The sequence below is a fragment of the Lissotriton helveticus genome, chromosome 4_1 (assembly GCF_964261635.1).
Source record: "Lissotriton helveticus chromosome 4_1, aLisHel1.1, whole genome shotgun sequence".
NCBI lineage: Eukaryota > Metazoa > Chordata > Amphibia > Caudata > Salamandridae > Lissotriton > Lissotriton helveticus.
This window is the reverse complement of record NC_136063.1, coordinates 1236134027-1236161101: the sequence shown is the minus strand read 5'-3', so window position 1 is coordinate 1236161101 and position 27075 is coordinate 1236134027.

Sequence of the window (27075 nt, the reverse complement as noted above, 5' to 3'; positions counted from 1 at the left end):
CCAAGAACTGAAAACTGACCCTGAGCCCTAAAAATACCCCTTTATCCAATAACTTAAAACTGACCCTGAACTATAAAAAATACCCCTTTATCCAAAAACCCAAAACTGACCCTGAACCCTAAAAATACCCCTTTACCCAAAAACTTAAAACTGACCCTGAACCCGAAAAATAACCCTTTACCCAAGAACAGAAAACTGACCCTGAACCCAAAAAAATACCCCTTTATCCAAAAACCCAAAACTGACCCTGAACCCTAAAAATACCCCTTTATCCAAAAACTGAAAACTGACCCTGAATCCAAATAATACCCCTTTACCCAAGAACTGAAAACTGACCCTGAACCCAAATAATACACCTTTGCCCAAGAACTGAAAACTGACCCTGAACCCAAAAAAACTCCTTAACCCAAGAACTGAAAACTGACCCTGAACCCAAATAATACACCTTTGGCCAAGAACTGAAAACTGACCCTGAACCCAAAAAAACTCCTTAACCCAAGAACTGAAAACTGACCCTGAACCTTAAAAAAAAACCTTTTCCAAAAACTGAAAACTGACCCTGAACCCAAAAAAATACCCCTTTATCCAAAAACCCCAAACTGACCCTGAACCCTAAAAATACCCCTTTATCCAAAAACTGAAAACTGACCCTGAATCCAAATAATACCCCTTTACCCAAGAACTGAAAACTGACCCTGAACCCAAATAATACACCTTTGCCCAAGAACTGAAAACTGACCCTGAACCCAAAAAAACTCCTTAACCCAAGAACTGAAAACTGACCCTGAACCCAAATAATACACCTTTGGCCAAGAACTGAAAACTGACCCTGAACCCAAAAAAACTCCTTAACCCAAGAACTGAAAACTGACCCTGAACCTTAAAAAAAACCCTTTACCCAAAAACTGAAAACTGACCCTGAACCCTATAAATACCCCTTTACCCAAAAACACAAAACTGACCCTGAACCCTACAAATACTCCTTGACCCAAAAATATATATTATTGTTTAATTACCAATTAATTAATAATTAACAATAACAATGAAGTTAATATATGAACACATTAGCTGTAATTAATTTAATGTAATAATTAATAATATATTTTCAAAAATAAATAATTGACAATAAAAAATAAATAAAGAAAAATGTCTCTAAATAATATAATAAACAAAATTATATAAAATAATTAACAAATATTTATTAATAAAAAATATATAAAAAATATATTAAATAATTAATTTAATGATATTAATTATAGATTTAATGAACTAATTAATAATAATTATTTACCAATTAATTAATAATTATAAATCTTTATATACATATATTATTTAATTAATTATTTTAAATTACTCCCCACCCTTATCCCCTATTAACCCAACATCCCGCTCCTAAACATTAATTACAATTTATAACAATACCTAAAATATTTATATAGTAGCACAATACCTGTAAATAATTAAAATAAAAAATTATTATGATTTGTTCCAAATTAATTACGTAACAATAACAAAATATACTATATATAAAAATTAACTCTAAATATTTTAATTAACTTATTAATATTAAATAATTGTCAATTAAATGAAATTTTTTTTTTAAATTATATAAATTAATTAACTAAATTATATTAATTAGTTAATTAATTAACTAATTAATATCAATTAGTTAGCAAATAATTAATAATTTAAAATATGTACAATAATTATAATAATTAATTAACTAATTAATATAAATTAGTACATTTATTAATTAATTAATAATAATTATTTACCAAATAATTAATATTTTAAAATATGTACAATAATTATAATAATTAATTAAATAATTAATATTAATTAGTAAATTTATTAAGTAAGTAATATTAATTATTTACCAATTAATTAATGTTAAAAAAATTTACAAACATATAGTAATTAATTATTTATTTTAAATTACTCCCCACCCTTATCCCCTATTAACCCAACATCCCGCTCTAAACATTAACTACTATTTATATTACTATTACTAAAAAATAACATTTATTACCTTTTTTCTACATATTATCGATATTTTATACTTTGACTATATATCGATATTTTGTCTTGTCGATGTTTTTGAGTCGATATTTTTGTACTCGATATTTTTTTAACATTATTTCATTCGATATTTTTCCCAACAATATTTTTTTTTGAGATATTTTATTATTATCGATATTTTTTACTCGATATTTTATCCATTCGATATTGTGGATTCGATATTATGTCTAGTTACCGTTGTTACACCTCCACCCATCATTCATTCTTATGAAGTTTATAAAGACACTATCAAATGATTAAGCACTGCGTACATTCGAATTACAGGTGCTCAATTCTTTGGGATGTACGGCATTTAAGTATATGTATGTATCTAGATGTGTGTATTTACTTGTGTAAATGTGTATAATGGCTATGGTGTTTGAAATATATATAGCTGTTCTTTGGGTCTACTTAACAATTGATAACTCTATGCAGGAAGTGTTTGTGGGCTACTGCAGAGTTTTCAAAGGGGTTGTGTAATTGGCTTCTAATGGGTCTCAGTTCTGTTTGTCTGTCACAGTATGTACATGTTGTCATGGCTATTTTGTCTACAGGTGCCTCACTGTTGAGGAAAAGATAAGATTAATATAAACAAATAGGTATGAAATGCACAGATGAATTGGCTTCAAATGCAGCACTTAGGGAGCTGGGTTTATGTAAAACAACTTTGAATCTCTCTGTGTGGTCTTCTTTATACATGTAGTCCCTTTCTGTGTGGTTATGTAACTGTGTGTTTGTTGTTTTTACTCCTACTGTAGAACAAAAAATAAGAATTAAAAAACGTTAAATCTTTCAAATGCACTACTCTGCCTCAGACTATACCTCTCTCGGTATATCCTCTACCTCCACTCTCTAACTAATACCTGACCTCATTCTACTGGTATGAACTCCAAAACAACTGCTTCTGTACTCTTTCCTCCTCTATCCCTCCTTGTCTCACCACAAGCCTCATTTTACTATTGTGATCTCCCAAAACAAATCTCTTTAAATTTTGCATTCATAAATCCCTCCTTTGACTCATCCCAAACCTCATTTTACTACTATGATCTCCCAAATAAACACTTTCTACACTCTTACATCTTCTACCCCCCATTATCTTACTCAATCCATCTAACTGACTTGCATGCCCACCACTCAAATTAACTCATATTTCTCAATGCTAATCCACCAATAATCCTTTTGGGTTCCAGAGTAGCGTGCTACGCGCCGAAATGCCCTTTAGCACCTTGTCGGGGAGTATGCACCTGGGGAACACAATTACAATTACAATATTAGTCTATCATTGATGGCAATTTGATACGCCAAACATAAAAAGGAAGAATCAGTACCCCGCCTATTAACGAAGTATGAATAGAGAGCCCAGCTCATTTTCACAAACATCTTAGTGGAGCATGGATGAGGATAAGGCGCAATCACGTGATTCTTTAGCAATTATAGACTTGAGGATGTAGAATAGTAACTTTCTACCAACATTGCAAGTAAATCGTAGGCATGACTAATCCACAACTGATCAATAAATTATTGGACCATTTCTACATGAAGCTGGCCGTATAGTTAGCTGGGTAATTGGGCTTTGCCGTGCCTTTTTAAAGCAGATTTGTTATGTGACTGAAACTCTTTTGCTGGACAGAAACTTATGGTCCAATGGATTTTTGAGTCCCAGTTACACATCAGAATAGACTTGCATTCCAATGTTTAGGTGTCTGTAAGAAGCATGCAGCTGGCTCAATGTCGGAAAATATTACCAGACATTTTTCCCATGGAAGTATGCTCCCACTAATTTTGTGAGTTGCTGTGTGAGTGACGGTTAGGGGTGTAAGTCGGTGTGTTATTGCTTGTTTGTGATGTTAAGTGGGTGTTTGAATAGCTATGTGGGTGTGTGAGCAGCTAAACTAGTGAGTGAGTGGCTGTATGGGTGAGTGACTGGATGTGTAAGTGGTTGTATGGGTTAGTGAGTAACTGTTTGAATGTGTGTTTGGTTAACTGAGTGGGTATAGGAGTGGCTGTATCGCAGAGTGACTATATGAGTGGCTGTATGGGTGAGTGAGTATATATGTGAGTACCTGTATGGATATGTGAATGGGTAAGTAAGTGGTTGTGTGAGCGATTCTGTTGATATGCTGTATGGGTATGTGAGTAGCTATATTGGCGAGTGATTGGGTGCATGAGTGGCTGTATGGAAGAGTGTGTGGCTATGTAAGTGACTTTATGGGTGAGTGAGTGGCAGTGTGAGCAGTGTTATGGGTAAGTAGCTGTGTTTGTGAATGAGTGGGTCGGTGAGTGGTTCTGTGAATGAGTAAGTGGATGTGTGAGTATTTGTCTGGGTGTGGGAGTGTGTGCATGACAAGTTGTGTGGGGGTGTGTGTGGGTGTTTAAGTGGTTCTGTGGATGTCATCAGTGAGGTAATTTGACGTGTCATGAGTGCTGTAATAATCGGGTTGTGGCCGACTGCTGATGGAGTAGGAAGCAGGGACGTGGAGCTCCTGACCAAGCACCACCATTGAGGCCCATCATAGACTGTGCAAATGTGGTTGCAGCTGTGTGGGCTCTTTGAGCCAATGTAGCTTTTTAGAGCACTCTCCCTTTATCTGTAGTGGACTGCATAGCGATCACAAAAATGGTGGCTCTCCCCCATTTACTATATTTTTTTTCACCCTTCCAATTTTTATCCCTTGCATGTTTGTAAAGGAAGAGGACTCCATATTGATTGAGCTCAACTGGAGCACTGGTATATGAAGAGTGGCTATGGCAATATTGCATAGACCCACCAAAGAAGGGGGGTTGGCCATGCCTGATGGGAAGCACACTACTTATAAGCTCAACTCCAATGGTTTACTAGGTGGTTACAAGCTCACTTACTGGTGAAGGGGGGCTCCTGCTGGGACTCCGTCTTTGCATAGTCTGATCTGTATCATTCTGACCCCCAAGCACCCAGTGGTGGGTGGAGCACCGGACTTGCATGTTGTCCGACACTGCTGGCAGCACTGCATACAGCGCACATGCAACTCACACCTGTATGCACCAGACATGCCCTTGCGATGCCTCACAGTACTCAACATGATGGAGCGCTGAGGGGCATAATGGAGTGTCACTGGTATGGCATTGATTGTTTGGGGACCTGTACAGGGATGGAGAACTGTTGTCATTTGTGGATGTCTCATAGTCCTTTGAGATACCTCCAAGTCAGTTCCTGTTGCGTCGTGAAAAAGTTTTGACAATACATGATCACTGGGGTGGTGGTGAGGTGGAACCGTTGCTTCGCCGTAGTAGCCAGGTTGTGTGTACGACGGCAGGTTGAGTACGGGTGGTCACCCTCATGTATCAGGCACTCAGAGTAGGTATTATGTTGCACATAGAAGGTCTACGTTTGAAGTGGGAGGAGGAACTGGCAGTTCTGCTTCTGTAGGAACCGTGGGTGTCTATATTGGCATACACTTATACGGTCTCCCATAAAGCTAGATTTAAGCTCCTAAAGTTTTATTTTCTCCACAGAGCAGATATCACCCCCTGTACAATCATGCTGATATTTGAAACTCAACAGGTGAGATCTCCTAGGTGTCAGTTAAAGGGGTTGAGGTGCTATACATGGTCTGAAACTGCTTGCTGGGTGGCTTACCCTGTCCCAATAAACTTAGAATAATGACTAAATTCATTGATTTAACTATGATCTTTGCCAAAAGGGAGATCACCCTGAAGTGGAAAGCAATAGCAGGTCCTCAGGTAGATAGGTGGAGGAAGGTTTTGATTCAATGGGCGTTGTACGGAAGTGCAGTATTATTCCAGGTGGTCCGGTTGGGGCACAATGTGATTGATAACGCTAGGGATGTGTTTTTTGAATGCCTGATACATTCAGACACTGATTCAACTGAGAACTTCATACTTCCAGAGCAAGGGCAAGAGGACCAAGTACGACCATGTTCTTTAGCAGTGCCTGGGCAAATCTGTTGAGCTCAATATTGTATACTGATATAACAAAATGCTGGGTGTAGTTTTGTTTCTCTGTCATTGGGGGCTAGAGGCAGTGAAAGACTGGGCCTAGAGAAACATAGTTTTCTCAATTTCTCAGTATGCTCTTGCTGGCAGAGGGCTGTTGGTTTTAAAGACCATTGTACATATTGGCTAAGGCACGTTTGTACTGAATATTCAAGTATGTCATTGTGGATGGTTTGAATTATCAATGTGTGTATGATATAAACATCCTGTGAATTCTCCTATCATGGCTCATGACTGTAATGAATTATTAAAAATGTTGTTAAAAATAAATGAGTAATGTCACTGACCATGTCATGAGTGATGTAATATGTGAAGTCACAAGCAGTGCATTGTGGGGGCATATATTATAGTTAGCTAAGGTGACTATAAGTGCTGAAATTCACTGGTTATGTACAAGTGATCTGACACCTAGTACGAGCGTCTGCAGCTAACAGGGCGAGCCAGTTCCCAGAGCAAGGGTAGGACACAGGCAAGTTGCCTCCAGTAGCCTATCACCGGAGCAACGACGTGCCCCGGCTCGCCCGTAGGCCACAGACGCTCGTACTAGGAGTCTACTGATCGCCCCAGTACACATCTACTTGGCCTTCTTACCTTCCTTGTAATTTATTTAATATACTGAATACCAGGTGGTAGTGCACTTCTTCACACATTATCGGTCCTGATGAAGTGCCAATTGACCCATTGGGGGCAAACCAGGTATGAAACATGTTGACCTTTCACACATAATTTGACCCTTGAGGAACATTATCTTCCACACAGGGGCACACACACCGTTTTTAATTAGGCGGGAGCTATCTAGCTTATTAAAATGTGATCACAATAGGACTGCTCCTTACCTATTTAAACTATCTCACTACCTATCCCCCACACCCCCATGCACCTTACGGCCTCTTCTTCAAAAGATCCCCGCTAAAGAGCCCCAGTTTCGGGAGCCTGTCAGGCGTTGCAGCGCCAGCCTGAAGAGGGGCAAAAGCCCAATGATGAAGTATGACACCTCTAGGGGTGTGTGAGGGCATCACAAAGAAAGACCTGTCTTCCCCACATCCCCTTACAGTAATAGCACACACCGTGACAGTTCTTAACATTACCTCGGAGCCTATATGCAGGGCCTCCTAACCCGGCTCTCTGTCCCTCCTTCTTGATTCAACATGTGTGAATATATGTGCATTTTTTAACTTGCCAGTGATGTTAGCAAATTTGTTGCACCGTTATATTTAGGCTTGTCCTGAGAGTCACAACACATTTGTGAATACCACATGTGGAAACATAAATCAATTTTATGATGTATTTTACACATAGGGGATATCTCAAACTCCATGGGATCAGTGTACCCCTACCCTGACCCTTTATGCTCAAGACGAATTCACCTGAACTATTGGTGAAAGGAAAAACAAAGTGCTGTAGCAACTAGAGCCTCCTATGTTAGATAAGGGATCCAAAGTACTGGTAAATACCCCATACGTTTTAGTCTAGAATAGGAGGGCAGAACACTATTGGCTGATAAGAGATGAACCTGAGCCATTGTCCTCGACTTTTCCTCTCATCTTTGTTTTTAGACATACCCGGGCCCTAGCTAATAAAGGGTAAATACTGAGGAACTTCAAAATATTTCTTTAATCTGGATTCTGTCTTGTTCAGTAGTTTTTTTTAAGAACTCCCTCATACTTATAAGTCATCGAGTCGGTTTAGTCCACTCTTGTCATATACTGATCAGAAGGTAACTAACCTCATAAATCCGGATACAGCAGGAGCGATGTCTGATGCTTGTTTCCTACCTCCCCTGATGTGAAACACCTCTTGCGAGAAATCTACACGACTCCAACAAGTGTATCACAGCTGGGGGAAGGGGAAAAAGTGGATAAAAAACCATAAAGTAGATGCAGTGTAAATCAGCAGGTCTGGTTGTAGAAGACGTTAAGAATCAATCCTTCCTACCCAGTAACCCTGCAAACACAAGAGAACAGGTCATGCACACATACACCCTCTACCGTTTTTAGCAATCAAACTATGTGTACAGGAACACTTACTTTTGGACACTGCCGCTGTTGCATATAATATAACTCACAAAAAAAAGAAAAATAAATCAAATATAAAAGAAAAAACACAAAAGTAATTCTACTTCTAGAAGTAGTTCGTAATTACTATAAGGAGAGGTAATGGCCACAATGTCATTCGGTAAAGTACTTATCTGGACCCGATACTTTATCAGGGTCTGCGCGTAACCAGCTCACCCATACTTCAAGCGGTTTGACAGCATAAACTAACGTCTTGGATAATAGTGGCCATATTCCCGACTCCCAAGGAATGCAGTGTTCTCCGTGAACACACGTTCAATTGAGGCAAAACAAGCCTAACTAATCCCGCGCTGCATGCGCGTTTCAAACTAAAGTCCCGTCTCCGTTTTAGTCACAAACAAAAGCCTCCATAGCAATCCGGTCTTCGCGTTTTCCAAATACACGCGTAACCGTTGAAAGTCTCCTGCACCCTGAGGGCTTCAGTCTTCCTGCTCGTAAAAGCTCCAAAATCCAGCGCGGGAAGCGCTACAGCATTAGGTGGAGAAACGACTACAAGAATCAGGATAACCACAAATCACGAGTCCCTCCCGGTGTCCACAATAATCAGGTGACAAGCACCCGTATCAAGAAAGACAGCACTTTTGTACCATACAGAGAGAAAACAGCGTGCGGAATACTGGCCCTATGACTTCTGGGACATGTAGTCCAACAGGCATACATCACACATATAGGGAAGATTGTGACAGAACCCCCTCACTATGACCGACGTCCCGGCGGTCCACCAGGCTTTCCTGGAAACAGTGCGTGGAAACGCTGCAGCAATGCCGGGCAGCGCAGATTGGAACGGGGTTCCCAGGAGCGATCCTCAGGGCCAAACCCTTTCCAATCCACCAGGTACAACACCCTCCCTCTCATACTCTTGGAATCAAGTACAGCCCTCACCTCATACTCCAGCTCACCTTCCACTACAAAGGGGCAAGGTTTCGAAGACAACCTAGCACTAGGATTACAAGGTTTCAATAATGAAACGTGGAACACAGGATGAATGTGCCAGGAAGAAGGAAGAGCGAGTCTCATCGCCACAGGGTTAATAATACTTTGGATAGCATAATGCCCTACAAATTTAGGCTGCGATCTAGTACTTCCCTTGAACTTCAGGTGTTTTGTACTAAGCCACACCTTGTCCCCTATTTGATAGGAAGGCTCTTCTTGTCTCTTTCTGTCAGCATAACGTTTGTCTCTATCTCGGGATTCACTCAGATGTTGCTTAGCTTCCTTTAGGATAGTTCTAAGATGTTCATGGTGACCCTGTATTGTAGGATGGGAGGAAGTGATAGGTTGTGTTATGGGCAACATATTAGGGTGATATCCATTTAGGCAAAAGAAGGGGGAACAACCCAAGGAAGAGTGAGTGGCATTATTGTATGCGAATTCGGCAGTCCATAGTAGCGTACTCCATTCTTCACTATGTTGGATGGTAAAACATCTAAGATATTGTTCCAAGGTTTGGTTCAACCTCTCCGTTTTCCCGTCAGTTTGAGGGTGATAACTCGTAGACAGACGAGCATCGATCTTCATGCTGGTGCAAAGAGCCTTCCAAAACCTAGATGTAAATTGCGTACCCCTGTCAGTAATCAGGATCGAAGGCAGTCCATGTAATCTTACCACATATTTCAGGAATATAGTAGCTAATTCTCCTGAGGTTGGTAATTCACTCAGTGCTACAAAATGCCCCATCTTTGTTAAATGATCGATGACAACAAGAATGGTGGTATGACTTCTAGAGATGGGCATTTCAACGATAAAATCCATAGAAACCGTGTGCCATGGTAAAGGGGGCACAGGGATTGGCTGTAATAACCCTACAGGGGATTTATGGCTGGTTTTGGCTTGAGCACAAACAGAGCACTCAGTGACATATTCCATTGTGTCCTTCTTCATCGACCCCCACCAAAAATAGCTAGACAAATTCTGCAACGTCTTTTGTTGCCCCAGATGGCCCCCTAATGGTGAGTCATGAGTCCACTGTAGTACTAACAGCCGTAAAGGACCCGATGGAATGTAGAGCTGCTTATCATAAAATAACAAATCATCTTTCTTACAGCAATGCGCAGGGTCCTCAGCCAACCATGCCTGTACATCAGTGACGTCGCATTGTTCTTTCACCTCATCCAAGAAGCTTTCAGTTGTTATCACAGCTACGGCATCCCCTCTTTTAATCCTTACCAGGTGGTATGCTCCTCTTAGATCTAATTTAGTGAACACCTTGGCTCCTTTTAACTGATCCAACAACACCGGTATCAAGGGGAGAGGATACCTGTTCTTCTTTGTGACTTTGGTAATCGCTCGGAAGTCAATGCACGCCCTCAAGCCGCCTTCACGCTTCGGAATAAAAAAGCGGCGAAGATGCGGGTGAAGTGGAAGGGCGTATGAACCCGGAGGCCAACATCTTCTGTAAATACGTTTGCAAATATACGTTCTCAGCTTCAGTAAGAGCATATATTCTACTACATGGGATGCTTGCTCCTGGTTCCAATTCAATAATGCAGTCATACGCCCTATGAGGAGGCAGTCTGCTCGCTTCTTGTTCGTTGAATACATCCGCGAATGTAGAATAAATGTCAGGTAAGGAAGAGACTAGGCAGACACTCTTCTCTCTACAACCTGATGTCAATAACACCGCTAGATTGTCCTGTTTATTCTTGGATGGTATGTTACTTTCTTTTGTACAATTCTCAGCACAAAATGTAGAATTCATATCAATGGTCCTCGCTGCCCACTGCACATGTGGGTAGTGCATAGTTAGGCATGGCATGCCTAATATTAATTTGAAATTCGGGGCATCGATAAGATCAAATTGAATATGTTCGAAATGTGTTAATCCCATCTGCATAGGAATAGGGTGAGTGTGATAACACACCGGTCCAGAAGTCAGCTCTGTGCCATCTACTGCCTTTACAGGTTCAGGCCTTAACTTCCGGATACAGGAAATTCCCAATTTGTGAGCATACTTCTGGTCAATAAAATTACCAGTGGCCCCACAATCCAAAAGTGCATGAACCATTTCGACCTTTCCTGTAGACACTTCCAAGGTTACACACACACATTCATGTGAGCCACAGAATTTTGAATGGTGTTGACCAATGCGGGAGAGACCTCACTTTTCTCCAACCTCAAACAAGGAGTCTCCATCAAGTTTGAGGACTTTAGTTTTCCGCCGGCTCTTCCATCCATCCCACCGCAGGCAACTTTTTCCCTTCTGGCTTTTCTTTTTAGGGGAACTTAGTTTTGGTGGTGCAGTTCTTAATAAAATGACCAGCTTTACCACAATACATGCACAGCTTCAGCTGCCTCCTTCTTTGCCTTTCTTCTGTGCTAAGGGGACCACGTATACCACCTACTTGCATCGGTTCTGTGCCATCTGATGAGGTGGTATGTTCGTCTGCCATCGGACGTGGTCTAGTAAACAAAAGTCTAGAATCACCGCGCAGTTTGTCTCCTTTCCTCTCTACTAAACGGTGATCCAACTGGACTGTAAGATCTATAAGTTCATCACAATTGTCAGGCATATGAACAACCTGTGCCAAGACATCTTTTAATTCACTGCGCAGTCCTTGATAGAACAATGAAGTACGTTTCTTCAATGGCCACTCAGTCTCTATAACCAATCGATTGAAATTAGTGATATAGGTTAAAAGGTCTTGTGTTCCTTGTCTCAATGTAATGAGTTCCCTATCTAATGACAACGAATGAGCCTTCCGATCAAAAAGTTTCCTCATCTCTTCACAAAAGTTATCAAAATGCAACAGAACGGGGTTGTTCCTTTCTATCAACGGAAAGGACCAAGTAGCAGCGTTGCCCCCCAAATAGGACATGACAAATGCTGTCTTTGACTGGTCATTTGGAAAGACGGCAGGCTTACACATAAAGTGCAAATTACACTGCCCCAAAAAATGCCAAACATTTTAGGATCCCCATAATACCTTTCGGGAGGAGAAAGAGGTAATTGAAGTGGCTGAATGACCTGGATAGTAGAAGGACTAGCTCCCCCACTCTGAACCTGTGTAGAATGCCTTGCTGCAGGAGGAGAGAGTGTCCAGTTTCTAATATAGGAACACCCTTGTGTTCCTGAAGGACTACACCTAGAAAGACCTGCAACCTCCCGCCTCAAGGTGACCAGTTAGTTACACATTTCAGTGTTTTCCCCTCTAAAGGCGTCTACTTCCATTTGTAGGAATGTTAATGATTCCAACACAGTTTGCAAAACGGTGTTAGTATCCATCGCTCAGGCTGTAATATACCGTGGGCTTGTCACTCTGTCATATACTGATCAGAAGGTAACTAACCTCATAAATCCGGATACAGCAGGAGCGATGTCTGATGCTTGTTTCCTACCTCCCCTGATGTGAAACACCTCTTGCGAGAAATGTACACGACTCCAACAAGTGTATCACAGCCGGGGGAAGGTGAAAAAGTGGATACAAAAACCATAAAGCAGATGCAGTGTAAATCAGCAGGTCTGGTTGTAGAAGACGTTAAGAATCACTCCTTCCTACCCAGGAACCCTGCAAGGACAAGAGAACAGGTCATGCACACACACCCTCTATTGTTTTTAGCAATCAAACTATGTGTACAGGAACACTTACTTTTGGACACTGCCGCTGTTGCATATAATATAAATCACAAAAAATAGAAAAATAAATCAAATATAAAAGAAAAAACACAAAAGTAATTCTACTTCTAGAAGTAGTTCGTAATTACTATAAGCCACAATGTCATTCGGTAAAGTACTTATCTGAACCCGATACTTTATCAGGGTATGCGCATAACCAGCTCACCCATACTTCAAGCAGTTTGGCAGCATAAACTAACGTCTTGGATAATAGTGGCCATATTCCCGACTCCCAAGGAATGCAGTGTTCTCCGTGAACACACGTTCAATTGAGGCAAAACAAGCCTAACAAATCCCGCGCGGCATGCGCGTTTCAAACTAAAGTCCCGTCTCCGTTTTAGGCACAAACAAAAGCCTCCATAGCAATCCGGTCTTCGCGTTTTCCAAATACACGCGCAACCGTCGAAAGTCTCCTGCACCCTGAGGGCTTCAGTCTTCCTGCTCGTAAGAGCTCCAAAATCCAGCACGGCAAGCGCTACAGCATTAGGTGGAGAAACGACTCCAAGAATCAGGATAACCACAAAACACGAGTCCCTCCCGGTGTCCACAATAATCAGGTGACAAGCACCCGTATCAAGGAAGACAGCGCTTTTGTACCATAGAGAGAGAAAACAGCGTGGGGAATACTGGCCCTATGACTTCTGGGACATGTAGTCCAACAGGCATACATCACACATACAGGGCAGATTGTGACAACTCTGGTGGCACTGCCCTACCAGGGTGGGAAGACAATGCCGATGAAGAAGCATGACACTATTAAGTGTGTGAGAATTTCTCTTCCATTAAGGATGGCTTTCCCTTTAAGCTTGGCAGGAGTCCTTTAAATGCTAGATTTTGGACCTGTGACCTGTTCTCTCACCTTGGTAAACAGTTGTTCTGGTCTTTCTCTATTTCTCTTTGCAAGAGACTCTTTTGGTAATCACATTGATACTTCAGGGGAATGTATGGTGGCCTACCTATTTATTTATTTATTTTTAAAGCGCAGTATTCATCCCTAAGGATATCAAGTCGCTAATGACTAAAAGGGCCTGACTGCTGATGAGGTAGGAACGAATGGATGTTAGTCTTTGGGGAACAGATGGGTTTTAGTTTTTTTAGAATAATAGGTAGTTTGTTGTTAGGCGTAGATCCAGGGGGAGTTTGTTCCATTTCCTAGCTGCCAGATATGAGAAGGAGCGCCCTCCTGTCCTCACTTTCTTGATGCATTTGGTACTGGCTAATGCTTGATGGAGAGACCTAAGGCTCCTTGTGGGAACATAGAACTCGATTTTCCCCTGCAGTATTCTAGGGCCGTTTTGATGTAGTACTTTATGTGCATGACTGAGCAGCTTGAATACTGCTCTCTGTCGCATAGGTAGCCAATGCAAGTTTTTCATTCACTTTCATGCTGAGCTTAATCTGCTTTTGTTGCACACCAGCCTGGCTGCAGCGTTTTGCAGCACCTGTAGCTGTGTGAAGAGGAGCTCGTTCATGCCCACGAATGGGGCATTTCCGTAGTCAAGCTGGCTAATGAGCAGGGCCTGCGTGACTGTTCTTCTGCAATCCAGCAGGATCCAAAGGAAGAGTCTAGTCAGCAGTTTCAGGGTTGCAAAGCCCTTTTCACAGAGGGCCCGCATATGGTCCTTCATGGTGTGGTAAATAAATAAATAATACCCTATTTTTGACTAGGCTTATAGCATAACAGATAGCTCAATAAAATAAGAGTCAAGATTCGAGGTAGTAGGAGTTTCTGCAGGTTTATTACAGCATAAGGACAGGATCAGGACAACCTGCATGGGAATAGGACAATAAGGCCCGGCAGCTGCCGGGGCTGGGTCTGGGATGAGCGCGCTAACATTCAATAACAAAACACAGGCATATATACATAGCGCGAACACATAGCATTACATTGCAGTAGGCGTAGCAGTGGGTGGAGCAGAAGGCGTGACGCGTAGCAGTCGCGAAAGATAACAGTAAAAAGAGGTGTAACTGGGCGTATACATAGACATGTGGTGTAAACGTAACAGAATATGTCATGAATGGGCGGAAACATAGGAGGGGGCTACCTAAGGAGCCGGGACCTCTAACCTAATGGTGCGCGAAAACTGGCAATGACGTGTTACTAGGAGAAGCTGGGGGCTACGAACTCTGTGTTAGGAGCAGAGACTAAAGTCTGGAGGGTCGGAGCGACATGTACCTAAACCCTATCTGGTATCTAATGTTTAGGGAACATGTTGATATAAACTAGAAGTCATGAGGGGAGAGGCTAACTTGACTCTAAGACTGGACCATGCATTATTCTACATGTAGTGCGTGATGAAGAATATTAAATGACCATTAAATACAGTATTTCTCTAACATGGAGACGAGAAGGCTAGACAATGACGGAAACTATTGATGCAGTTCAGTAGCTTTAGGAATGCAGAAGAGGAGGACTGAACTGATAACTGGAACTATAACATACTTTTGGCAGACTCAGAGGCAGAGCCAAGCTGCACCGGGCACTGCAAGGCAGGAAGTAAGTGAAGGGTCGAGGATACAGGTGGGGGCTGTATCGCTCCTCAGCGAGGCTTTCAGGAAACAGAAGCTGAATCTGTGGTCCGGGCCCTTTTGAGGCCTGGAAACGAGGACTTTATTATGGAATAACGTGCACACTAAGAAACGTGGCAACATAACTTTACCTAGGCCTGATATTCGTAGTATTCACGAGGACTGGAAACTAACATACTAGAGGTGGACACAACTGGAATTGCGTCTTTAATCGGACATGGGGAATAACATATGCATATTGGTCATGCACACATAACATATGATGGATGAGGCGTAGGGACACAGAACATGGCAAAATTTACTTTTCCACATTCCCTCCTTGTCACTACGTTTCCATCAGGAAACATCAATATTCATGATACCGTCTATCATTTCATACAGTACCATTTGCTCGTCTCGAATTGTCTTGGAACGGGATTTAGAACGGGGCTTGGGACTAGGAATACAAGAGGTAGCACACATGCTGCAAATCGCAGGGCCACATTGTATACAGAGGCAGCAGCTAAATATGATCGCTACTGCTATACCTAGAAAGGACAGGACTTTCCATCCCCAGGCGGAAATTATATTCCAGAACCAACCGGACCATGTCCAGGTGCCTGGATCTTGATGTAACAGATGGGCAATTTTATGGAGTCTGGTTATAGCTGAATAAACAGACGGCGCGTTATTTGGAATGAAAATGCAGCAACTAGATCCGATGACTCTACAGGCCCCGCCCCTATCGGCCAGTATGACGTCAAGGACGAGACGATTTTGCAAAACGACAAATCTCATAGCAGATTGTTCTTCGGTTAAGTTACCTAGAGCAGAGGCAGTCTCATTTACTACGGCTTCAAGGGTTCTTGTTAACCTACGGATCAGTTTACTATTCTGGACAGGTCCTACAAAGAAGAAGAAACCTTTATTGAAATCTGTATACTGTTCTAGAGTAGTTTCAGTATAATCGACAATTGGGGACTCCCTTCTATGTCTAATATGTACTAGATGTGTGTTTCTGTGATAATCAGATGGGGCTAGGAAAACAGGTGGCAGTAGGAAAGCAATGTAACAGGTTCCCTCCCAATCGAGGGGCAAACGAACATATGCAGTTTGACCACAAATAAAATAAGAATGACGTGAAGCTTTGAAAATAGATTTCCCACTGTCACTATACTTGATAACAGTAGTACAATCACTATGTCCTACGTGTACGGAACCATAACTACGGACACATAATTCGCCTTTGACTGGTAGTACTGAAATAGCAGGTAAGTCTGGAGTAGTATCAGACTGAACATTCAGGACCATGAAATTCGACGAATAATTACCTAAATTATATACTTCGTTTTCTAGATCTAAACCTGTTCTGTGGGGGAAACCTTTCTTGTCTGGGAAACATGTACTGTTAAGGAAAGACATATCTGTTAAGGATAACGTTAACGTGGACCATGCTCCACACGAACCATTATGTGAGAATGGATAAGGAAAAAGTGGCAGAACTCCCTTCGGTGTCTGGAAAGGGGGGAGTCGACCACACACCCAACAATTTGTGGCATTGCTGGTCTGGTGTGAGTAATGTAACATACGGATAAATGTGTTGTTGCGCATAGCGAGGCGGTAAGAATATTCGTGAGGAGGCAGATCACTAAACGTGTGCTCTACTGTAGCATTAGTAGACATATTTACATGAGGAACTGGTAAATACAGATAGAACGCATAGCTGGTGCAGGAAATCAAAATGCTGAGAAATAATATGAAACTTAGAAAAACGATACATTGCAGTGAACTTCGACTGACTCTCTCACTATGGGGGTCTATTTTATACATGTCAGAAACAATCTAACCGTTTCACCTAGGGGAGGACTTATACAATCAAACTGACTGACTTATTTTACTAGACCTGAGCTTTAACTTATACTCCTGTTGCGGAGTTTTCTCTAACAAGGGAGGGGTTGTAATAATGTCTTGTGCGGGACAGTCCTTTAAAACAATGTTCTGGCAATCTTTCGAATCCTGGAAATCCTTGGAAATGTTCTTGGAGACTGATTTCAATCCATTGAAAAGTTTTACATGAGAAAGATGGACCCACCCTTTTCTGCCCTCCAACTTGACGGCAGTACGGGTGGTCAAGAGGACCTGACGTGGCTCCTTCCAACGTGGTTCCAGCGGACTTGATCTGTCGAAATTCCGGACCATCACAAGGGAGCCTGGAACGATCTCGTGCGGTGCCACCTCGGTATTGTCTGGAAATGCGGCGGCAACCTGTGAACGACATGAGTTGAGGGCAGACATCAAGGAAGCTAGGTAATCTGTCAGCATATTACATGAAACATCGGTAATACTTCGGGGTCTAGGAGTACCCCACATGTTAGGGGGGCGGCCGAATACGACCTCATACGGGGACAAACCTGATCTGGAATGTGCGACCATGCGCATATAAAACAAAGCGACTGGCAGTGCTACTAGCCAGTCCACACCTTTTTCTTTGCAGACTTTGGCAATACGGATTTTCAGGGTCTGATTATGTCTCTCTACGAGACCGGCTGCTTCAGGATGGCGTACACAATGGAACTTCCACTGGTACCCTAACAAAAGGGAAACGTGCTTCATTAACTCTGAGGAGAATGGCTGACCGTTATCAGAATATACGACTCTAGGGAGTCCATATCTAGGGAAAAATTCACGAACCAACTGCTTGGCAGTGGTCGCGGCTGTGTAATCTGGGACTGGATATGCTTCTGTCCACCTGGACAAAGCGCATACTACTACAAGGACATACTTGAAACCTCGACATCGCTCCATCTGAATGTAATCCATCTGGAGGACCTCAAAAGGGTGGTCAGGGGGCTGGAAACCACCTTGTTCCACCGGGACACTTTTACCTGGATTAAACTGACAACATATCATACAGGTACGGACTTTCTGCTTGGCTGCAGCTCGTAAATGCTTGTTGAACCAAATGTTCTGGATACTGTCTAACATAGCTTTTTCTCCTAAATGTGCTGGACTATGTGCGGTATTGATAATGACTTGAACCATAGAATCGGGGAGAAACCATGTGGCTCTACCCTTCGTTAACCATCCTTGATCTGTCTGGACCCCTCCTTGTTCAGACCATTTCTTGATTTCATCGGGGGTAGCATGTAACTGGATATCTATGACATCTTGTGTAGGGTCCTTAACTGTCATGCATTTAGTCGGATCTGGAGTATGTGTCATGTTAACTGGAATGTCTGGAGTCTGTGCTGTAAGCTTGGCTGTGCGGTCTGCTAGATCATTACCTTGGGAAATAATGTCAGTAATTTTCGTATGTGCTTTGCATTTCATGATAGCAATAGATGTCGGTAAATGTATGGCATCTAACAGGGCTTGAATAAGGAGACCATGCTGAATCTTGGTTCCATGAGAAGTCATGAAACCTCTCTCCTGCCAGAGCACTCCGAAGTCGTGTACAACTCCGAATGCGTAACGTGAATCTGTGTAAACATTAACTTTCAGGTTCTTGGCGTGTATACAGGCTTGTGTCAGAGCGACTAGCTCTGCTGCTTGAGCGGACAGGGTATCAATACGGTGTGTTTCAATAACGTCGGTGTCAGTAGTCACTGCATACGCGGCGACTAGTTCTCCTGTACTAGTTCTCATACATGAACCATCCACATAAAGTGTCAGGTCAGGATCTTGTAACGGAATGTCTGTCAGGTCTTGTCTTGGCTTTGTCGTAATGTTAATTACTTCCACACAGTCATGTGGGTCAGGATTTGAACTAACTGATGGTAACAGTGTAGCAGGATTCAGAACGTTGCAGCGTCTGATTTCTATGTGTGGCTGGAACAGTGTCAATTCATAACCTGTTAAACGTGCAATTGTCAAGTGCTGAGTTTGTGTTCGGTTTAAAAGAACTTCTACTGAATGTGGGACTTGTACTGTCAGGGAATGTCCTAAAACTATGGAATCACTTTGTCTGATAGCTAGTGCTGTGGCTGCAACTGACTTGAGGCACGCAGGCAACGCCTGGGCGACTGGATCTAATGTGCTCGAAAAATAAGCACAGGGCTTGTATTGTCCTGCTTGATCTTGTGTGAGAACAGATAATGCTGTACCTTCGCGTTCAGTAACGAAAAGTGTAAAAGGCTTACTGTAGTTCGGTGTAGCTAGAACTGGAGCTTGACATAGGGCTTTCTTTAACTCATTGAAACTAAGTGTATGGTCAGATGTCCAAGGGAGGACAGTCGCTACGGCTGCCTCCTGTGTCGTTAACTGTATCAGTGGCTTGGCTAGAAATGCATACTGGGGAATCCATTGTCTACAATAAGAAGTAAGGCCGATAAAAGCACGTACCTCCTTCTGGGTTCTGGGCTGGGGAAGACTCGCTATTAACTGGATACGGTCGGGTGTCAACTGCCTACCCCTCTTGGACAGCAAGTGTCCTAAGTATACCACTTGCTGGACACAGAATTGAAGCTTCGAAGGTGACACCTTGTGCCCCATCTCGGCTAGAAAATACAGGACTGTAAGGGATGCTCGCTCGCAGTCACGTTCAGAACGGGCTGTGATCAGGAGATCATCGACATACTGGAGCAGGGCAGTGTCAGTTGGCATGTGAATATTGTCTAGTTGTCTCTTGAGTGCTTGACTGTAAATACTAGGGCTTTCTGTGAAACCTTGAGGAGCGCGTGTAAACATATAGCTCCTTCCATTTAAACAAAATCCGAAAAGAAACTGGCTGTCTGGATGAATAGGGACACTGAAAAATGCATTCTTGAGGTCTATGACAGTGAAAAACATGGCTTCGGAATCAATGGCTGTTAACAGGGAAGAAATATCTGGGACAACTGGGTACTGAGGAATAATACATTTATTAAGCTCTCGTAAATCAATCACTAATCGATATACTGGGGGTGCATTTGGATCAGTACGTTTCATGACTGGAATGATCGGAGAATTACATACATTGGAGTCAGTTTCTACAACTACTCCTTGAGCCATGAGCTCGTCAATAATTTTGGATAAGGCTGCTACAGCCTCAGGTGGCAATCTGTACTGTCTGATTCGGGGTAACACTACACCTGGCTTGAGAGTCACACGATGGGGTGTGATTTGCATGTAACCTACATCAGTTGGACCTTGCGCCCATAAATGCTGCGGAACATTAGACAATCTTGAATCAAAATCTCGTAATACATAGTGACCCTTAAAGTCACGAAGGAACAGACGTATTCCCTCTGGGGAACAGCAAATAACTGCACCTAATTCTTTCAGTGTCTTAATGCCTAATAGATTTTCTGGACATGACTTAGTAAGTAACAGATCAGTAGTGCGGGACAATGGACCTACTTCTAGGGTAACTGGCTTTGATATCTCATTAACTATTGGCTTTCCTGAAAATCCAAGGGAAACATTTCTTGAGCCTGAGAGCGGAGCCCCTGGAACTTCGGCGTGACTAATTGTGGTCCTACTTGCCCCTGTATCAATCAAAAACTTTCTGTCTTTCCCTAATACTTGACTGTGAACATAGGGGCCTTCTTGATCTACAGGTATCTCGATGAGAGGCAAGCCTACCTCCCTCTCTAGGCTGTTTCATGAATATGACTGGTACTCTGGATACTCGGACTGTGCATACTGGTACATCTGTGACGTAACATGCTGTGTTGCAGCTATAGGCTGCGGTGCGGAAACTGTCTGTTGTGCATTCTGTGACTGAGGAATCTGTGAAACTTGTTCTTGTCTAGGCGGACGTGGTCTTTCTTTAGTCTTACCAGTAGCTATGTTGTGTTTCAGAACTGCACACTCGTTTATAAAATGACCTGGCTGTTTACAATAATTGCAGTTCCCTCTAACGGGAGCTGCAGGATGACTGGCTTGATTGGCTTGATTTGGACCCCTCTTCTGACTGTCTTGAGGAACAGATTGTGCAACTAGCACTTTCATTTTCGTGTCTTTCATACGTTTTCTCTCGTGTTCTTGCTCTTCCCTGATTCTATTCTGGTGATACTGGAGCATCTGGAGCATCTGGGACGGGGTATTTGCTTGCCAGGTGCTTTCGACTTTCAAAACTCGGTTTTTAATTTGTGGACTTGAATTCTCGACTAATTTGGTAACGAAAAGGTGAGGGTATGACTCACTACTTGTCTTGAGACCACTGTTGATACTAAAACATTTTTCAAACCTAGAATAAAAATCACTAATATCTTCATCTTGTTTCTGTTTACAGGCTGAGATTGCATCCCAGTCTTCTTTTCTCGTTGTCAATAATCTGGGTAAAACTTGAATCAGTAATTCTGGTAATTCTTTACATTTATCTCCAAGACCGGTACCTGGTACTCGTGCCTTGTCTTCAGCTTCTAGAGCTGCCCAATCGATCTTTTTCTCTCCCACCTCCCATTCCTTTTCTTTTAACTTTTCATACACCCCTGCGGGTAACAGGACCTTTAACATTTTAATGATATCTGGGTAAGTGTATTCTCCCATACGGAGCATGTCTTTTAATTCTCTATGGAACCCTGCTGGATCTTTGTCATGACAGGGAATTAATTTCTTCATTTCAAGAAGTTCCATCTTTGAAATCGGAGTGTATACAAACACTCGTTGCATTACGCCCCCCGCCCCTTGGACTGGGTGGACTTCTCGTAACGGATTCTGTCTGTCTATGTAGAATGGTTTACTTTCTGGGGGTGAAACATGAACAAAATGTGGGTTCAGAAACGTTCTGTATTTGTGACGCTGTTCTAGAATGACACTAATTAAATCGGTACCTAGACCTCTCCATCTATACTGGAGTAACTCGTTCAGGACATCGTGTAACGGACCTGGATCAGAATGTTGACCCTCATACAGAGTAATGAGGTGCTGGATCATATACATACCCACCAGTCGTTGCTCGGCTGGGGGCAGTTTCAGAAACATTTGTGCCACTATTTCGTCTGGAAAAGTGGTAGAATCAGTAATCCATCGGACTGCTGATCGGGCTAGTTCTTGTTCATGCATGGTACTTAATTCACTGTAACCGACTCGTGATTTCAGAATGTGATCGGTAGCTTGAAATACTTGTTCTAGAGAACCTTGTTCTGGTGCTGGATGATGAAAAATAGACTTGTGTTCTAGACGTAAATGGCGATCTGGAAATCTGGATTTTCCTACATACGCTATTCTGGCGGGATTCTCGTTCTCTTCCTCTTCAGGATCAGAGATACTTTCTTTCTCGCTTACTTGTGCTGCTTTACGCTGGTCGTGTAACCTTATTATTTCTTTACGAATTTTCTTGTACATACTCTCCATGGCACTGACGGTCTTGTGCTTACCCTCGGCTATATTATCACTCCACCTTGTCAGGATTCTCATTTCGGCGGGATCTTTAGACGGGTAATCTTGTTCTCTTATTAGACAATTGATCAGGAATTTTAATATCATGAGCTGAATCTCGGCTTTCCTTTGAGACATAATCTCGCCAATACTTTCTGGATCATCCCCTGTACGGATGAAACGATATATTCTGTCTAGATCTTCTTTCATATTCGGTAAGGTGACTAGATACTCGGTCACTCTCCTTACACGTAAGGAATATAAAACCATAGTATATTCGCCTGGAACTGGATCATAGACACATTCGTTAAGGGCTTGCCTGATTTCTGTGACAGACTTATTATTTTTAGGAGTACGCTGTGATGCTTGAGCATGTAATTCGAGTGCTGATAAACGCTTGTGTGGCGGCGGGGTTTGAGGAGTAGCTCCTCCTGCGGCCCCTAAACTGGAGTCATCGACGGACATTCTTCGTGGCGGAGCGGGAAGTTGAAATGGTGGCTGGACCGGGGGTACCGTAACAGGTACTCCGGTGTCTGGAGGAGCGGGAAGTGCCTGATTTACAGGGACTGGCGGAGCAGGAACAGGATTTGCATATTCGGGGACTGTGTCGTCCAAATAGGACGAAATAAAAATATCAGCTGCGGTCCGTTTGTGACGTAGCTTGGTCGGAACTAATGGTGGCGGGAAATTACTGGATGCCTCTGGGGTCGCTTTTGGCAAACCTTCGGCAAGGAGAGGATACATACCCTTAATAAGGGCATGCCTCTGTCTGTCTGACTGTTCGGCTTTGACTTGTTCACCTATCTCGATCAATTCTCTTTCTTGGGCTCGTTCTTGGGATTCTCTACTTAATTCTGACTTTCTGACTTCCTTTTCCGTTCTTCTATGAGCTTCCTTACGCCATAACTCGATGGCATCTTTCTGTGACTGTCTGGCTTTCTTTTTCCATAATGCTTCTTCTACTCGCATGATACATTCGGCATCCCATGTACCCGATACGGGCCATCTATACTTTTCTTCTAACTGTTTGGTATACTCTACCCATAAATCTAGATACAATATGGCGCTTATGCCATGTTTCTGATACATAAAATAACCTGGACTGTCCCTGGGCGGGACAGGAACCGCTTCCTCTAACAGACCCTTTCTAGTTTTTAACTGACGTAACTTGGAAAAGAGCGGCATGACTGAACTGTAATCTGGACACAATACAATACACAATAAAAACACGAAATCACATCGCACTCATACCACAACAGGAAAATACATGAAAAACATTTATAAATAACAGTTCGAACAGAATATTACCTGAAATACTGAGAACAGAAATAGAACAGATTTTCTCGAGAACGGAACAGACTAGAGTTACTGGATGCACTGCTGTAACAGTACGGAACATACCGGTCCCATAAAGGGACACATCAAGACCCGTATCCACCTAGGTGAACACTTCGTTTGTGAGTCTGGGCACCACCAACCCACGGACCAGGAGTCAATTTAGATTGGTCCTGTCTAGATACTACCCCAGCAATGGTACTCACCGGGCAGCACGGAACGGAAGGCCTCGGACTGGACTGGACGACGGACGACGAACTTCGGACTTCAGTTACAGGTGGGCCTCCGGATACCTCGGACCTTGGACTCTCGGCTTGGGCTCTGGTCGGGACTCGCCGCGTTCCTCCACCGTCTCGTTTGGATGCTGGACCGCCTCCTCCGTCTCCTCCGTGGGCCTGAGGGATACTTGGAGCAGAAATATCTGCCAGTGCACGGTATGGTTCCGTCACGACTGCAGAGGGTCAGGGGGTCGGCGTGGCTTCACCGACGCGTGGGGAAAGGGCAAGTCCCTGTTCGGGCGCCATTATGTGGTAAATAAATAAATAATACCCTATTTTTGACTAGGCTTATAGCATAACAGATAGCTCAATAAAATAAGAGTCAAGATTCGAGGTAGTAGGAGTTTCTGCAGGTTTATTACAGCATAAGGACAGGATCAGGACAACCTGCATGGGAATAGGACAATAAGGCCCGGCAGCTGCCGGGGCTGGGTCTGGGATGAGCGCGCTAACATTCAATAACAAAACACAGGCATATATACATAGCGCGAACACATAGCATTACATTGCAGTAGGCGTAGCAGTGGGTGGAGCAGAAGGCGTGACGCGTAGCAGTCGCGAAAGATAACAGTAAAAAGAGGTGTAACTGGGCGTATACATAGACATGTGGTGTAAACGTAACAGAATATGTCATGAATGGGCGGAAACATAGGAGGGGGCTACCTAAGGAGCCGGGACCTCTAACCTAATGGTGCGCGAAAACTGGCAATGACGTGTTACTAGGAGAAGCTGGGGGCTACGAACTCTGTGTTAGGAGCAGAGACTAAAGTCTGGAGGGTCGGAGCGACATGTACCTAAACCCTATCTGGTATCTAATGTTTAGGGAACATGTTGATATAAACTAGAAGTCATGAGGGGAGAGGCTAACTTGACTCTAAGACTGGACCATGCATTATTCTACATGTAGTGCGTGATGAAGAATATTAAATGACCATTAAATACAGTATTTCTCTAACATGGAGACGAGAAGGCTAGACAATGACGGAAACTATTGATGCAGTTCAGTAGCTTTAGGAATGCAGAAGAGGAGGACTGAACTGATAACTGGAACTATAACATACTTTTGGCAGACTCAGAGGCAGAGCCAAGCTGCACCGGGCACTGCAAGGCAGGAAGTAAGTGAAGGGTCGAGGATACAGGTGGGGGCTGTATCGCTCCTCAGCGAGGCTTTCAGGAAACAGAAGCTGAATCTGTGGTCCGGGCCCTTTTGAGGCCTGGAAACGAGGACTTTATTATGGAATAACGTGCACACTAAGAAACGTGGCAACATAACTTTACCTAGGCCTGATATTCGTAGTATTCACGAGGACTGGAAACTAACATACTAGAGGTGGACACAACTGGAATTGCGTCTTTAATCGGACATGGGGAATAACATATGCATATTGGTCATGCACACATAACATATGATGGATGAGGCGTAGGGACACAGAACATGGCAAAATTTACTTTTCCACAATGGAGAGGGCATTATCGATGGTGATGCCCGGGTCTCTTGCGCATTGCTTGGGGGTTGGGGCAGGACCAAGGGTTTGCGGCCACCATGTGGCATCCCAAATTAAATTTGCACCTCCAAAAAGCAGGATTTCTGATTTCCCGGCATTTAATTTCAGAGAGTGCTCGGACATCCATTGTGCCATCTCTGAGAGGCAACTATGCAGTTTCATTTTAGTGACTTCAGGTCTTTCCTCGAGAGCTACCATCAGCTGTGTGCCATCTGCATAGGAGCAGATGCCAATTCAACATTTTTGACTGATTTTCGCCAATGATGATACATAGGCATTGAATCGAGTGGGGCTTAGCAAGGCCCCCTGCGGGACACCACAGCTGATGGTGCTAGGTTTAGATTGGTAGTGACCAAGTTGAACTGTTTGCATTCGATTACTTAAGAACGAACTGAGCCATTCCAAAGCTTTAGGGTGAATTCCCTTTTCGTAGAGGGTATCCAGCAGTTTGATGTGTGAGACCGTGTCGAACGCTGCCGACAGGTCTAGCAGTATCAGGGCTACCGCTCCTCCCTGGTCAGTTCGCGCTCTGATGTTGCCCAGAACCGCCAGCAGGGTGGCGTCTGTGCTGTTTGTGGCCCGTAAACCTGTCTGAGAGGGGTCGAATAAATCGTTGCAAGGTAATTTGATAGTTGTCTATTTACCAACCTCTCCAGCACTTTGGAGAGGTATGGTAATTGAGAGATTGGCCGATAATTTTCAGGGTTGAGCACATGTGTTCCTGCTTTTTTCAATAAAGGGATTACTACAGCCTGTTTCCAGCTGTCTGGAAAGGCGGCCGCCTGAAGTGAGTTATTGAGGAGCTGCGTGACATAGGGGCAAAGGATTGGGGCAATCTGAGTGAAAATGAAATGAGGGAAAGGATCTAAGTGGGAATCAGATTTTACTTCACCCATTGCTTTCAAGACCTCGATCTCAGAGAGGGGAGAAAAATTGCTCATCTCTGATGGTGCTTCTGGATGAAGGGTCCAAAAATTTCGATTAGCTGTATCCGATTTTTCGATCGGGCTGAAGGTGGATTACATTTTACTTATTTTCTCTGATAATAAGTTGCTGATTTTTTCGCAAGCTTCTGTTGAAGGGGGTAATGTTTGGGACATACTGGCTGGTTTGCTAAGTTCTTTGACTATTTTGTAGAGTTCCTTAGCTGAATTGCAGTTTTTGTTAATTCGTTGTGCAAAGTAATTATTTTTAGCATTTCTACCCTCTACCTCTCTGCTATTGCGTTAAAGGTTAAAACAAGTAAAACTGGATAGATGGATAGATAGATAGATAGATAGATAGATAGATAGATAGATAGATAGATAGATAGATAGATAGATAGATAGATAGATAGATAGATAGATAGATAGATAGATAGATAGATAGATAGATAGATAGATAGATAGATAGATAGATAGATAGATAGA